The sequence below is a fragment of the Schistocerca piceifrons genome, chromosome 2 (genome assembly GCF_021461385.2).
Source record: "Schistocerca piceifrons isolate TAMUIC-IGC-003096 chromosome 2, iqSchPice1.1, whole genome shotgun sequence".
NCBI lineage: Eukaryota > Metazoa > Arthropoda > Insecta > Orthoptera > Acrididae > Schistocerca > Schistocerca piceifrons.
In genome coordinates, this window is record NC_060139.1 from 970728265 (window position 1) to 970741838 (window position 13574).

Here is a 13574-nt window from a genome sequence, read left to right on the forward strand (position 1 = left end):
TCATGAGCAAATCTTAGTAACGTTTCCAAACTGTCTTTAGATGAACCCAATTTCAATGGCAATTGTGTTATTGCTGTTAGACTTCTGCCAAACACAACTTAGCCTGAAATTACAATGAAATGAACACCCTTAGCTGCCTACAGGCGTTGACATACGTCAACGGGGACAGATGAAAATGTGTGCCCTGACTGGGACTCGAACCCAGGATCTCCTGCTTAGATGGCAGATGCTCTATCCATCTGAGCCACCGAGGACACAGAAGATAGCTTCTCAATGTATTGTCCCGCACTACCATTACTCGCAGCGCGTTGCCGATTCACGTAAGAGTTCGGGCACTGTTTGTGCATTCGCGAAGAAGAACAGGAAGAAGAAGAAGAAGAAGAAGAAGAAAATGGTCAAGTGGCTGGTGAGCCTTAACGATATATTTACTAAGATGGTATCTGTTCTTTCGGACATGCCTACTTGTGAAATATGAATTGTAAAATGTTACCTTCTCATAATCTGCACTTTTTGTAATTTTTTTAATAACTAAATCGCTATGTCTGGGTAGTAGAGCAAAGCTGCTATCAACTTTAAGTTTGGTTTGAACACCACAATTCTTTATTGGGCACAGTCCTATTGGAAGTGGTAATGCTGTGAACTTCCTCCAACCTTTGAATTGAATTACCCAGCCAATTACGGTGGTACCTGCAATCATATGGGTATCTACAGCTGAATGTATCAAATCACAATGGATCTCAGCATCATTTTTCACATTAATAAACATTTGCAGGGGTGAAAAAAGTGATAACTGATCTAGGATTCAGACCATGACCTTCAGACCATGACCTTCAGACCTGTACAAAGTTGAGCTAATTTTTATTCATGTGTTGCTTTAAATTAACTGTTGCAGTTTGAAACCTGTGAATGTTTCCTAAATTTAAACATTCATGAGACTGTATTCATTAATTTATTAACTGTGTGTTTTGTTTGTTTATTTACTTGTTTAAAACATGACCTATTACATATTATTTTTAATTTTACACATATTTGTGTGTGTGTGTGTGTGTGTGTGTGTGTGTGTGTGTGTGTGTGTGTGTGTGTGTGTGTGTGTGTGTGTGTGTGTGGAGGCGCGAGCATGCCCACGTGCACATGTGCATTGTGTGTATATGATGATGACGATGAGAAGGGAGAGAGTGAAACCCAGTGCCAGAACTTAGCCTATTTCTCGCGACTAATACCAAGGTGGCTGCCAAGCTAGACGTACTCAGCCAATGGACCACCATCAACAGAATCATATGCCCTCACTTCATGAGACACTGTGGAGAGGTTTGGTATTTAAACCAGGGTGTTGGCGCAAAGTCTGGTGATCAGGAACTTTATGCCACCACCTCTCCTCCCCTTGCCAGACAAATACTGGCAGTGAAAATTTTTTCTACCACCAGGAATCAAACTGGCTTACCCCCGGGTTGAGCACATCACATAAGTATGTGGTGTGTGTGTGTGTGTGTGTGTGTAAAAAGAAACCTGTAAAAATTTAACTTCCTTGAGCTCCAAGTGTGACTGGAACACTTTTGCCTTCCCCTCAGCAGAGAACTAGTTCACTAGGAATCTGGAGTTTAATGGTAATTCAAACCAAACCCCTTTCTACATAATACGAGGCCACTGACGAAAACGGCATTTTGGGCCACAAAATACAGAAAGTAGGGTTGACTGGAAATCAAGCGCTTAAGTTTTGAACTTCTAGTCTGACACTCTCAGAGCCTTATTGCGTTTTAAAACATAATTTCGAGGGTGAGATAAAAAAAGAGAGACGACTTGGCGCACCGCGGAATGAGCTACTCGATCGACACAGCACGGTAAATGTCGCAGTTCGGATTGTCCCAATCCGCGCTGTGTGGCAAGGCCGATGGCTTCTTGGCCTCTGGCTGGAACGGGTCTTAAGGTGGACGTGCACCTACAGCCGGAAGGACGCCGAAGGTCGATACGCTGGCGCGTCGGCCTTGAACTTGCCGGCCCGCACCTGTCGGCGGCAAGTGCTATACCACTCGTCGCTGAACACATTCCGTAAACTTCCGCGTGCTTTGTTGCAGACGCCGTCGTGGACTAGTGGGAACCGAGATGTTGAGGGGCCAAATCCCCGCCAGACCACGAAAATTTTCCGTCTGCTTTTCTTTAATCTAGCCTTCACCTATAGTTATTTGAAAAAAATGACAATACAATTATGGACTAGTCCACGGTATTCTGCTCGACGACATTTGAATTGAAGGCTTGCTAGTTGATTGCCTTTGTCGGTCGCTTCTGGGGTTTCAATAGTACATTACACGTATAGATTACGAAGAATATTCTAGAACACGTGACTGTGTATTAATTGAATATAAATACAAAAAACTGCGACCAGTCGATTTTGAAATATTTGTTGATGCCCATATTGTAGTTCAAACAATGAAAAACACAATCTGCCAAGTACAACATGGCCGAATGTAGAAGCTGACATATTGAGACAAAAGTGGATCATGGTTAAAAAGCACAAGACAAAAGCATCTCAGATAACGCCTCAGATGAACACTCACCTACAAGAAAATAAATCAGAAAACGTTGGCCAGCGTGAAATGCAAGCGGCTGTCTTTCATGGTGTAGTGGTTATTTTATAAACAATAATTAACCATGCAGTTAAGAAGAAATTTGCGCCGCGAGCATACGAACTGGATAGAACAACAATGACAGAATATCATCCGGTCATTCAAATCTTCGCTGAAATTAATCTCGACCAATGGGGTCAGTAAATAAGATAGAATGCTCCAGATTTTTGAGTGTACATGTTGATGAAAACTTGAACTGGAAGAAGCACACTACTGAGCTTCTCGTGTAACTGCTAATCTTGGAAACAGACGTATCACCCTTCTGACATATTTTGCATATTTCCACTCATTAATGTCTTATGGAATAATTTTCTTGGGTAACTCATCACTTAGAAGGGAAGTGCTGATTGCACAAACAGGAGCAGTAAGAATAATATGTGGTATTCACCCACGGACGTTATGTAGGTATCTATCAAGGAGTTGGGCATTGTAGCCGCGCCGTCACAATGCATATATTCGCTAATGAAATTCGTCATAAATAATCCATCACAATTTAGCAAAAACCGTGATGTCCATATCGACAACACTAGATGACCTTTGTTACCACTGTTAAAGCCGTCAGTAGCTCAGAAATGAGTTTGATGCGCAGCAATAAAAATTTTTGATCATTTGTCCAGAAACATTATGTGTGTGACAGGTAGCGAAGCAAATTTTAAAAATGGTTCAAATGGCTCTGATCACTATGCGACTTAACTTCTGAGGTCATCAGTCGCCTAGAACTTAGAACTAATTACACCTAACTAACCTAAGGACATCACACACATCCATGTCCGAGGCAGGATTCGAATCTGCGACCGTAACGGTCGCTCAGTTCGAGACTGTAGCGCCTAGAACCGCACGGCCACTCCGGCCGGGACGCAAGTTTTAAATACAATTTAAAATGATTTACGCTAGACAAACATCCTATTTCAGTGAATCTTCTACTTAAAAACTGGCAGCCAGTAGAAAAAATAAAATAAAATTAAGTGTAGTTGCATGAGTAGGACTACAAATAATATCGTGTTCATTAGTTCAAATGGCTTTCAGCACTATGGGACTTAACTTCTGAGGTCATCAGTCCCGTAGAACTTAGAACTACTTAAATCTAACTAACCTAAGGACATCACACGCATCCATGCCCGAGGCAGGATTCGAACCTGCGACGTAGCGGTCGCGCGGTTCCAGACTGTAGTGCTTAGAACCGCTCGGCCACTCCGGCCGGCCTGTTCATTTAACATTAATCATGTATACATATCCTGCAAACTGACTCGTTGCACATCATTTCCATAAAAGAATCGTTCAAATGATCCATGGAACACGTAACTAAATAACTAACGAACTAACTAACTTGGGAGAACGTCAACAGAAGTCTATCATATTAAGTGTGTCCATCCTGCAGCGTGTCATGATAAAGGTTTAGTAATTATGTGGGGTGCGACGATGCACCATGGTCTAGCCACACGTGTTGTCCACGGGCGGGTTACTGGGTGCGATTATGAGGACGACAACAATCTCACATTGGTGTTAACTCTGTTCCATGGTGAGTGACCTTCCAGAGCTGTCCGAGGTTCATTTAATGAACACAATGACCAAGAACTTCACCTCACGTTGCCGTTTTACACCCCTGACTTGAATGTAAATGAACCTTGCTGGAGTACTTTGGAGGCCAAGCTACACAGTCGGTAGCTTCCTTCATGAACACTGAATTAGTGACCTCCTTACTGAAGGATTAAGTATGTATCCCTTTGACTCTTGTGGTGGGATTTTATCTATCTCACATCGAGAACTGCAATTCATACAAAAGTAGAGCCAACACCCAATTAATACAAATTTCTCTTTTTTCACGTATTATTGCGTCCAGTCCCAGCAAGTTTGCGCATTGCAGCCAACACAGTGATGCTGCCCTTGAATAGTACATTGTCTCATTAGACTTTACTATTTGAGATATCGTAATGATTTATCGAATTACCAGAGAAAAAGGTACTTTAAACGCACATTGCTTCGCCACTGACGAATCCCAATGCCTGTCATGAACGCTCCCTTTCAATCTGTACACGCCGCAAGCGTGTCGCTGAGGAACTGCAGTGGTACTGCTGGCGGCGCGCTAGTGATTGGCAGAAGCCTGTTCACACGCTCCCGGAGGACCTGTGACAATCACCGTAGACTGTGAGCACAGGCACCAGATGCGTACAGCTAACGGTGCAAATGTTGCATTGGTCCCGAAGCGATGAGAACTCTGAGGAGAACGGCCACGCATGCATAAACAAGCATTCTGTCCATTTCCGGCAATGGTTTTTGAGGCATACATGCTACCGAACAAGCACGAAACACGTTGCGTGCAATGGGGCTGCGAGTCCACTAACTCAATATGAGGCGAAACGCAGTTAAGGAACAAATTTAGCACAGAAAAAAGTGGCCTTTTCAAGTGCTGCATGCATTTAATTTGCAACACGTAAAGGGGCTCTCGAAACTGTAGACGATAAATTACCAGTTTTTTTTAATAATTAGTTTAACTCTCAATGAAGACGGCTGAATCAAATTAGTGCCAAAATGTAAGCTTCATGCGAGGAAACAAAAAAGTTCCTTATGTTGATGAGGTAAATGAATATTTTTCATGTCAGTCTCACTCTCACAGCTTTATCTGAGATTTTAAGAATCAAGAAATAAATGTTAAGCGCTTGTATTTCGACGTCGAAAATCAAGCGGCGAGTTTCTCTAACATCAGCACTTACCTAACAAGTTTTTAAAGCTGGTACACTAAGTAAGTTTTACTTTTGTTTTAGAATATCCTTCAAGAAATTAGTATGTATTTTGCAAACACCGATCATGTGAAACTCTGATCGCCCTTTTGTTCACGAGTACCAGATGGCAACAGACAGCGGCGCCTACGCCGACGTGTTCCTTGACTTCCGAAGGCATTCGTAACAGTTCCCCATTGTCCTCTCATGAACAAAATACGAGCGTATGTAATATCAGATCAGCCTGGTCACTGGACTGTGGGTTTCCAGCAGAGGGAACTCAGAATGTCGTCCTTAAACGGAGTTATTCAATCGTATAGCAGCTCCGGGCGTTTTAACAAGAGATTTTACAGGACCAGTACTGTTTGCAGCAGGTGTTTCCAAACTGTGCGTCACGGCTCCCGTTACATTAGGGGAGAAAATAATCTCGACTGTGGACTCATAAAAGCGATTTCGTTAATCTGTTTTCTCGGTAAGAGAACAACGTGCGCGCCATCAGTGATAAGCGGGCAGGAAAGTAGTGTTGTTACTATGTAAGCGTGGCAGACGGCAGTTGAATCGTACTACGTGACTGCTTTTATTCACTACCAATCAGTTTGAAGGTTAATTCTATTGTGATGTTGTTTCTCCTTCAACATGGACAAATTTTTAAATGTTTCTCCTTCAGCATGGACAAACTTTTAAATGTAAGTCCATATCGTGATATTTCAAATTTATAATACAGTTCTAACGGCGTGAATAGACGAAAATGCAGGAAGTACGATGGCAATGACTTGAATTTAGGTTGCACATGTACTACTGCAGGAAATAAAGAACGACCACGATCTGTCATTTGTTTTAAAGTCATAGCTATTATTCGCGTTAGGAGACAAATACAATTCGTGGTAAATACAATTACAAACAAATGCGAAAAACAATTAGTAACCTTGAGCTGTACATCTCGGTCATCACTCTCTCACATATTATTCAGGATGGCTTCGAAACCCGGAAAATTACTGGAGTACCTTTTATCGACCTGACGGCTGCTTATGATAGTGTCAACCATCGTCAACTGTCACATAAATTCTACGGGTTCACGAAAGATTACGGTTTCACCAAACCGCAGAACGAAAAATTTATATGGACTTACAGGGTCAGCGTAGCCGATGGAGTTGTCAAAGAAATGGCACACCACAAGGAAGTGTACTTTCACCAATAATATTTAACATCTATACCAATGACCAACCGCTTCCGACGAGCAAAAGGAGTTCCCTATATGCCGATGATCCGGCACTAGCGAATCAGTGGGAAACCATTGAAGATGCTGAAGCTAAACTGACAGTCGAATTGAGGGAGCTCTCTACTAACCGACTTCGTTCAAACCCAGCTAAAACACAACTGCATGCATCCGCAGCTTGTGGTCTAGTGGCTAGCGTTGCTGCCTCTGGATCACGGACTCTCGGGTTCGATTGCTGGTCGGATTGGAGATTTTCTCTGCCCGGGGACTGGGTCTTTGTGTTGTTGACATCATTTCATCATCATCATCATCATCATCATCATCATCATCATCCGTGGCAGTGGCTCGATTGGACTGTGGTAAAACCTGGGACTTCGTACTGGCGCTGATGACCGCGCAGTTGAGCGCCCCACAAACCAATCATCATCACAACTGTGTGCGTTTCATCAAGCACAATCGGGCACGTAGGAAACTTCACATCGGATGGCAAGGCATACAGTTAAATAAATATGATCTACAAGCAGCATTGCGAGAGAGTATGAAGGTGGAGGCTAGAAATAATATACTTCACAAGATCACTGGTAGTACGAGGCGCTCTCGACCACAAGCACTGAGAACATAGCCACTAACAACATGCTTCAGTGGCGCATAGTGTACGTGCCCAGGCTGCTACAAAGCTAAGCACACAAAAACAGCTAACAAGGCGAACAAGACGATATACGAAACCTGCAGGCTTATTACAGGTTTTCTGAAAGCTACGCCACTTGTAACTCGAGTTATTCTCAACAAATGAGCGTTGATAGGGAGCTGAGCATGTCTCCCTAATTCATTTACAGTAACTTTCGCTGACTCACGTGGGAATGTCTTGAAAATGGAGTATGAATTCAAGAATGAACTTTACTCTTACCTTGCTCAAGAAAAACATTTGAATGGTGAGAAATTAGTAGACAGTTTTTTTCTGAAACTAGGTTATATCTGTAACATCTTTGAAAAACTCAATTCATTTCATGTATCCCTTCAAGTTAAGACCAACGTTTTCCAACCGACAGACAAAATTTCAGCCTTTGGAAGGAAAATATGAATGGTAAAGATACACATTACGATTTCCTTGTTTTTCACACGGTTTTAGAAGGGAATTACTTTCAGCTGAGTTAAGAATTGAAATCTGTGTTTATCGATCATCTAACTGAACTCACTGACTGCTTGCTGCAGCTGTTTCCAGAAAAAGTTCGTTCAACACTACTTAATTAAAGATTCTTTCAGTACAGAACTTTTGTCAACAGTTTCCACTGAAGAACACGAGCAATTTATTGATACTCCATACTGAAATCGATGTTTCCTCATCACTGCTTGAGTTTTTGAGCTTTGTAAAACAGGAGTATTCGTAAGTTGGTAACAAGACCCTATGAGTTTCGATGCTTTTGCAACTTCCTTCGTAAGTGAGATAAGTTTTTCAGCACTGAAAGTCATCAACACGAAATATAGATTGCAAATCAATGTTGAAAAAGAGATGGAAGTCGCAATTTCCAATTCTGTGGCCACATTTGAAGAACTGATGATGCAGAAAAAATTTCAATCTTCTCACATATTTCGTTGTAAGAATAAGATACAAGAACATTAAAAATGGACTAAAACGTGTTACATCAACAGTTAATAAAGGAATAAATATGCTAAATAAGGTTTTTCGAAATTTAAGTTTATTTGCCCCACACTTAAAGTCAGATGTTACGTGCGAAAGGCGCGGCGTGAGTTTATGTTCAGGCCAAGGGAGCCGTGGACCTAAAAGTTTGAAACAACTGGTTTACAGTATATATAAATGGACTAGCGGATAACGTCGGCAACTGCACAAGGCTGTTAGCGTATGACACTGCTGCATGCAGGTACGCTGTAACGTCGGAAAACTAAGTAAATGGAGGAAGACCTGCAGAGGCTCGACACTTGGTGTAGGGAATGGCAGCTGACGACTGCCGAACATTAGCTGAAAACAGTAACATTCGTTAAATATCTGGAAGGACGCATACGGTGCTACTGAAAGTAGAACGACCTCATAAATCCCTCCATAGGAAAGGCAACTGCCCGACGGATTCATTGAAAGAATCCAAATGATGTGGATCCGCCCATGAAGGATTTAATGTAGACCCTTGTTCCATTTATAATTAATCATTTCACTTCTGATTGGTAACCTGCCCAGGTAAGATAGATGGAATAAGTAAAAGAGATGAGCAGTGCGTTTCTTCACAAATTGGTTTGGAAAGCATGAAAAAGTGACGGATATGCTCATCCAATTCCATTGGCAGACGTTGCAAAAAAGGTGTTGCCCATCACGATGTGCATTTCTGCGGAAACTTCTAAGAGTCTTTCCTACATACACCTCACGAAAAGACGCTGAAGTTACACTACTGGCCATTAAAATTGCTACACTAAGAAGAAATGCAGATGATAAACTGGTATTCATTGGACAAATATATTATACTAGAACTGACGTGATTACATTTTCACGCCATTTGGGTGCATAGACCCTGAGAAATCAGTACCCAGAAGAACCACCTCTGGCCGTAATAACGGTCTGGATACGCCTGGGCATTGAGTCAAACAGAGCTTGGATGGCGTGTACAGGTACAGCTCCCCATGCAGATTCAATACGATACCACAGATCATCAAGAGTAGTAACTGGCGTATTGTGAAGAGCCAGTTGCCCGGCCACCATTGACCAGACGTTTTCAGTTGGTGAGAGATCTGGAGAATGTGTTGGCCAGGACAGCAGTCGAACATTTTCTGTACCCAGAAAGGGCCGTACAGGACCTGCAACATGCGGTCGTGCATTATCCTGCTGAAATGTAGGGTATTGCAGGGATCGAATGAAGGGTAGATCCACGGGTCGTAACACATCTGAAATGTAATGTCCACTGTTCAAAGTGCCGCCAATGCGGACAACATGTGACCGAGACGTGTAACCAATGGCACCCCATACCATCACGCCGGGTGATACGCCAGTACGGCGATGACGAATACACGCTTCCAATGTGTGTGCATCGCGATGTCGCCAAACACGGATGCGACCATCATGATGCTGTAAACAGAATCTGGAGGTTCGTCGTTGAGTACACCATCGCAGGCGCTCCTGTCTGTGATGCAGCGTCAAGGGTAACCGCAGCCATGGTCTCCGAGCCGATGGTCCATGCTGCTGCAAACGACGTCGAACTGTTCGTGCAGATGGTTGTTGTCTTGCAAACGTCCCCATCTGTCGACTCAGGGATCGAGACGTGGCTGCACGATCCGTTACAGCCATACGTATAATATGGTCGTCATCTCGACTGCTAGTGATACGAGGCCGTTGGGATACAGCACGGCGTTCCGTATTACCCTCCTGAACCCACCGATTCCATATTCTGCTATCAGTCATTGGATCTCGAGCAACGCGAGCTGCAATGTCGCGATACGATAAACCGCAATCGCGGTAGGCTACAATCCGACCTTTATCCAAGTCGGAAACGTGATGGTACGCATTTCTCCTCTTTACACGAGGGATCACAACAACGTTTCACCAGGCAACGCCGGTCAACTGCTGTTTATGTATGAGAAATCGTTTGGAAACTTTCCTCATGTCAGCACGTTGTAGGTGTCGCCACCGGCGCCAACCTTGGGTGAATGCTTTGCAAAGCTAATCATTTGCATATCACACCACCTTCTTCCTGTCGGTTAAATTTCACGTCTGTAACACGTCATCTTCGTGGTGTAGCAATTTCAATGGCCAGTAGTGTAAATTATATAAATATGTACTCTTGGGGGCGGGGGCGGGAGCGGGGGGGGGCGGGGGGGGGGGGGTGAAGGGGGGGGGGGGGGACAGCACCAAGAGGAGTATTGCGAGATGAACGAAAGTTTGCAGGTGTGTTCTACACATGAAAGATGACGTCTATTCAAATTTCAGGGCAGTAGCTTAAGAACGACGCTAGTAGTGCCACTATGAGGATGCAAATCAGGTTTGCTGGTGCAATGTTCGTCAGCGTTAGTTACCTTTGAAACTGGTCGTAGCGAGTAGATTTTAGTTAAGAATGCCTCTAAGACGACGAAGACGCCATTATCAATACCTCACTGAGTTTGAACGAGGTCGTGTAATTAGGCCACGAGACGCTGGATGTTTTTCCGTACTCAGGGTACCCTCCGCCACACACCGTCTGGTGGCTTGCGGAGTATGGATGTAGATACTGCAGAGAGACTTGGCAGGAATGTACCCACTGTACATGACTGCTAGTGCAGTGGTCACGGGAAGATATGGTCGCACGAAGGCCGGATGCGGGTGGCCACGTGAAACAGCCGAGGGGGGAAGACCGTCGTTTTCAGAGTACGGCTGTGGTGCATCGTATTGCGTCTGCAGCAGCAGTTGGCACCACAATGACACAATGAACTTTACAAATCGGTTGCTCCAAGGACAGTTCCCAGCCAAACGCCCTGTGATGTGCGTTCTACGATCTCGAATCACCCTCTTGTTGCTTCAGTTGTGTCAAGCGACAGCTCACTGGAGAGCGCAACAGACGTCTGCTGTGTTTTTTAGTGACAGCTAGTTTTGCCTCGGTGCCAGTGATGACCGTGTGCTGATTTGAAGGAGAGCAGGTTGGGGCCTGCAACCAACGTGTCTGCGGCCTACACGCACTGGACCTACACCTGGCGTTATGGTGCGATTTCGTGTGACAGTAGGAGCACTCTTGAGGTTTCACCCTGACTGCGAATCTGGACGTCATTCTGGTGATTTGACTTGCTATGCTGCGATTCATGGACAATATTCCAGACTGTGCCTCCCAAAAGGAAAACGTTCGCCCACATACTGCTATCTAACATACTCTACAGAGTGTCGACATTCTGCCTTGTCCTACTCGATCACCAGATCTGTCTCCAATCGAGCATATGTGGGACATAATCGGAAGACAACTCCAACGTCACTCATAACCAGCATTAACTGCCCCTGCAATGACCAAGTGCATCAGACGTGGAACTCCATTCCACCAACCCACACTTATAAGACACAATGCATGCACGTTTACATGTTTGCATTCAACATTTTGGCGGTTATACCGGTTATTAGTTTACCAGTATTCCACGTCTGTAATGCCTTTTCTCTCGCTTACATTAACTAGTGATATTGCAATGTTAATTACTTCAAAGTGTGTTACCGAAATTTCATTATCCTAAACTGATTATTTCTTCGTGTTTCGTTGATTCCTCGTCAGTGTACATCTTACCTTATACAAAGCTTATTGTCCTAGCGCGCCATTCGCAAATGGAACAGAATAAGCGACAGTAAATACACGAAGTGCTTTCCGCCAGACATCTTATGGCGGCATGAGGAATGCAGACACAGATACATGTCTTAATTTCAATACATCCTTGTCTGAGGCGTGGTAACAGACTGGAGATAGAAATTTTAAAATTTATAAGATACTGGGAATTGTTCAACGATCTTTGGTTTCATGAATCAGTCTTCTGCTTTGGCCAAAAAGAAGCGAAAGGTGTAGGATAGGGGGTTGCCCATACTGTACCAAATCTCACACACACACACACACACACACACACACACACACTGAAGTGACAGCGAAACAATACACTCGCAGCATAACAAGTGTAGAGTCACGAAGCCAAAACGCGTTTTGAGAATACGAAATAAAAAGAAATTTGTGGTGTCACCGCCAGACACCACACTTGCTAGGTGGTAGCCTTTAAATCGGCCGCGGTCCGTTAGTATACGTCGGACCCGCGTGTCGCCACTATCAGTGATTGCAGACCGAGCGCCGCCACACGGCAGGTCTAGTCTAGAGAATCCCTAGCACTCACCCCAGTTGTACAGCCGACTTTGCTAGCGATGGTTCACTGTCTATATACGCTCTCATTCGCAGAGACGACAGTTTAGCATAGCGTTCAGCTACGCCATTGGCTACGACCTAGCAAGGCGCCATATTCAGTTACTATGTCTTCTGAACAGATAATATTGTGGATCATGTACCGTCAAGAGCGACGTTCATCATTAATGGATTAAAGTTAAGTATGAAACTAATTACGTCCGCTTTCTGAATTCTAATTCCTTGTCATGTTCCAGACCTCACGTACGTATAGTTCTTCCCTCCTCACGCCAGCCTGCGTGAGCTAAAACGCGTGCATTTCGGCCTCCTCTAGTAACACGGTGTTGCCTCTTCTGCCAACACAATAAAATTAAACAAATCAATACGAGAAATTCTAAGGAAACGCATCAGACGTAAGAAAGTAACCCTCTTTAGTAGATCTACTGTATCTACAAGCCGACGGATACTGTATTTTATGCAGTAGCAAAGAATTAACACTAACGCTTATGTAGTAGGCACCACAGTATTATTTGGCGTACCGTAAAGATGTTCGGCCCCAACAGACTTACCTAGACGAATTTTCACAACATTGTGATCAACAAAAAATCAGGTAGAACGCAAATACCTTCAAAGGTGACGACTACACTGATTCAACGGCATCGAGTATGAAAGGCGGAAGGGGAAGAAACTTTTTCTGTACACAATGTCTACGCTGATAATGTTGTCAACGAAACGACATTTCTCAACAATTACGGTGGCGATGTGCGATGTGGCGATTTTTACGTTAGTCTTCAGAATTATGTAAACACCTCAACAGAGAGAGAGAGAGAGAGAGAGAGAGAGAGAGCTGAAACCATGAAACCACTTGCACGAATGCAAAATACGCATATCAAAAAATGTTTTGCATCACCTCGATTCTGAGAGTTAGGGAACCTGCACAGAAAAAACTGAAACATAAACAACATAAACATCATTTCCACCCTTTTTATTGCTCACAAAAACCACCCAAGTTCATCAAGGCCACTGCTCAACGGCGTTTCGGCGTAGATCCCTCAGAGTGGTTGGTGGGTCACATCGTCCATAAACAGCCCTTTTCAATCTATCCCAGGCATGTTCCATAGGGTTCATGTTTGGAGAACATGCTGCTGGCCACTCTAGTCGAGAGATGTCGTTTATCCTGAAGTAAGTC

General features: G+C 43.8%; 1 protein-coding gene and 1 non-coding gene across 4 annotated transcripts in view; both read right to left on the reverse strand.

The window, feature by feature from the left end:
* Window positions 1-13574, reverse strand: part of LOC124777093 (serine/threonine-protein kinase mig-15) — a 342698-nt gene that overhangs the window by 225898 nt on the left and 103226 nt on the right. The gene's annotated exons all lie outside the window — the stretch shown is intronic.
* Trnar-ucu lies at window positions 181-255 on the reverse strand. Its single transcript has one exon. It is a non-coding gene; the product is annotated as a tRNA-Arg (tRNA).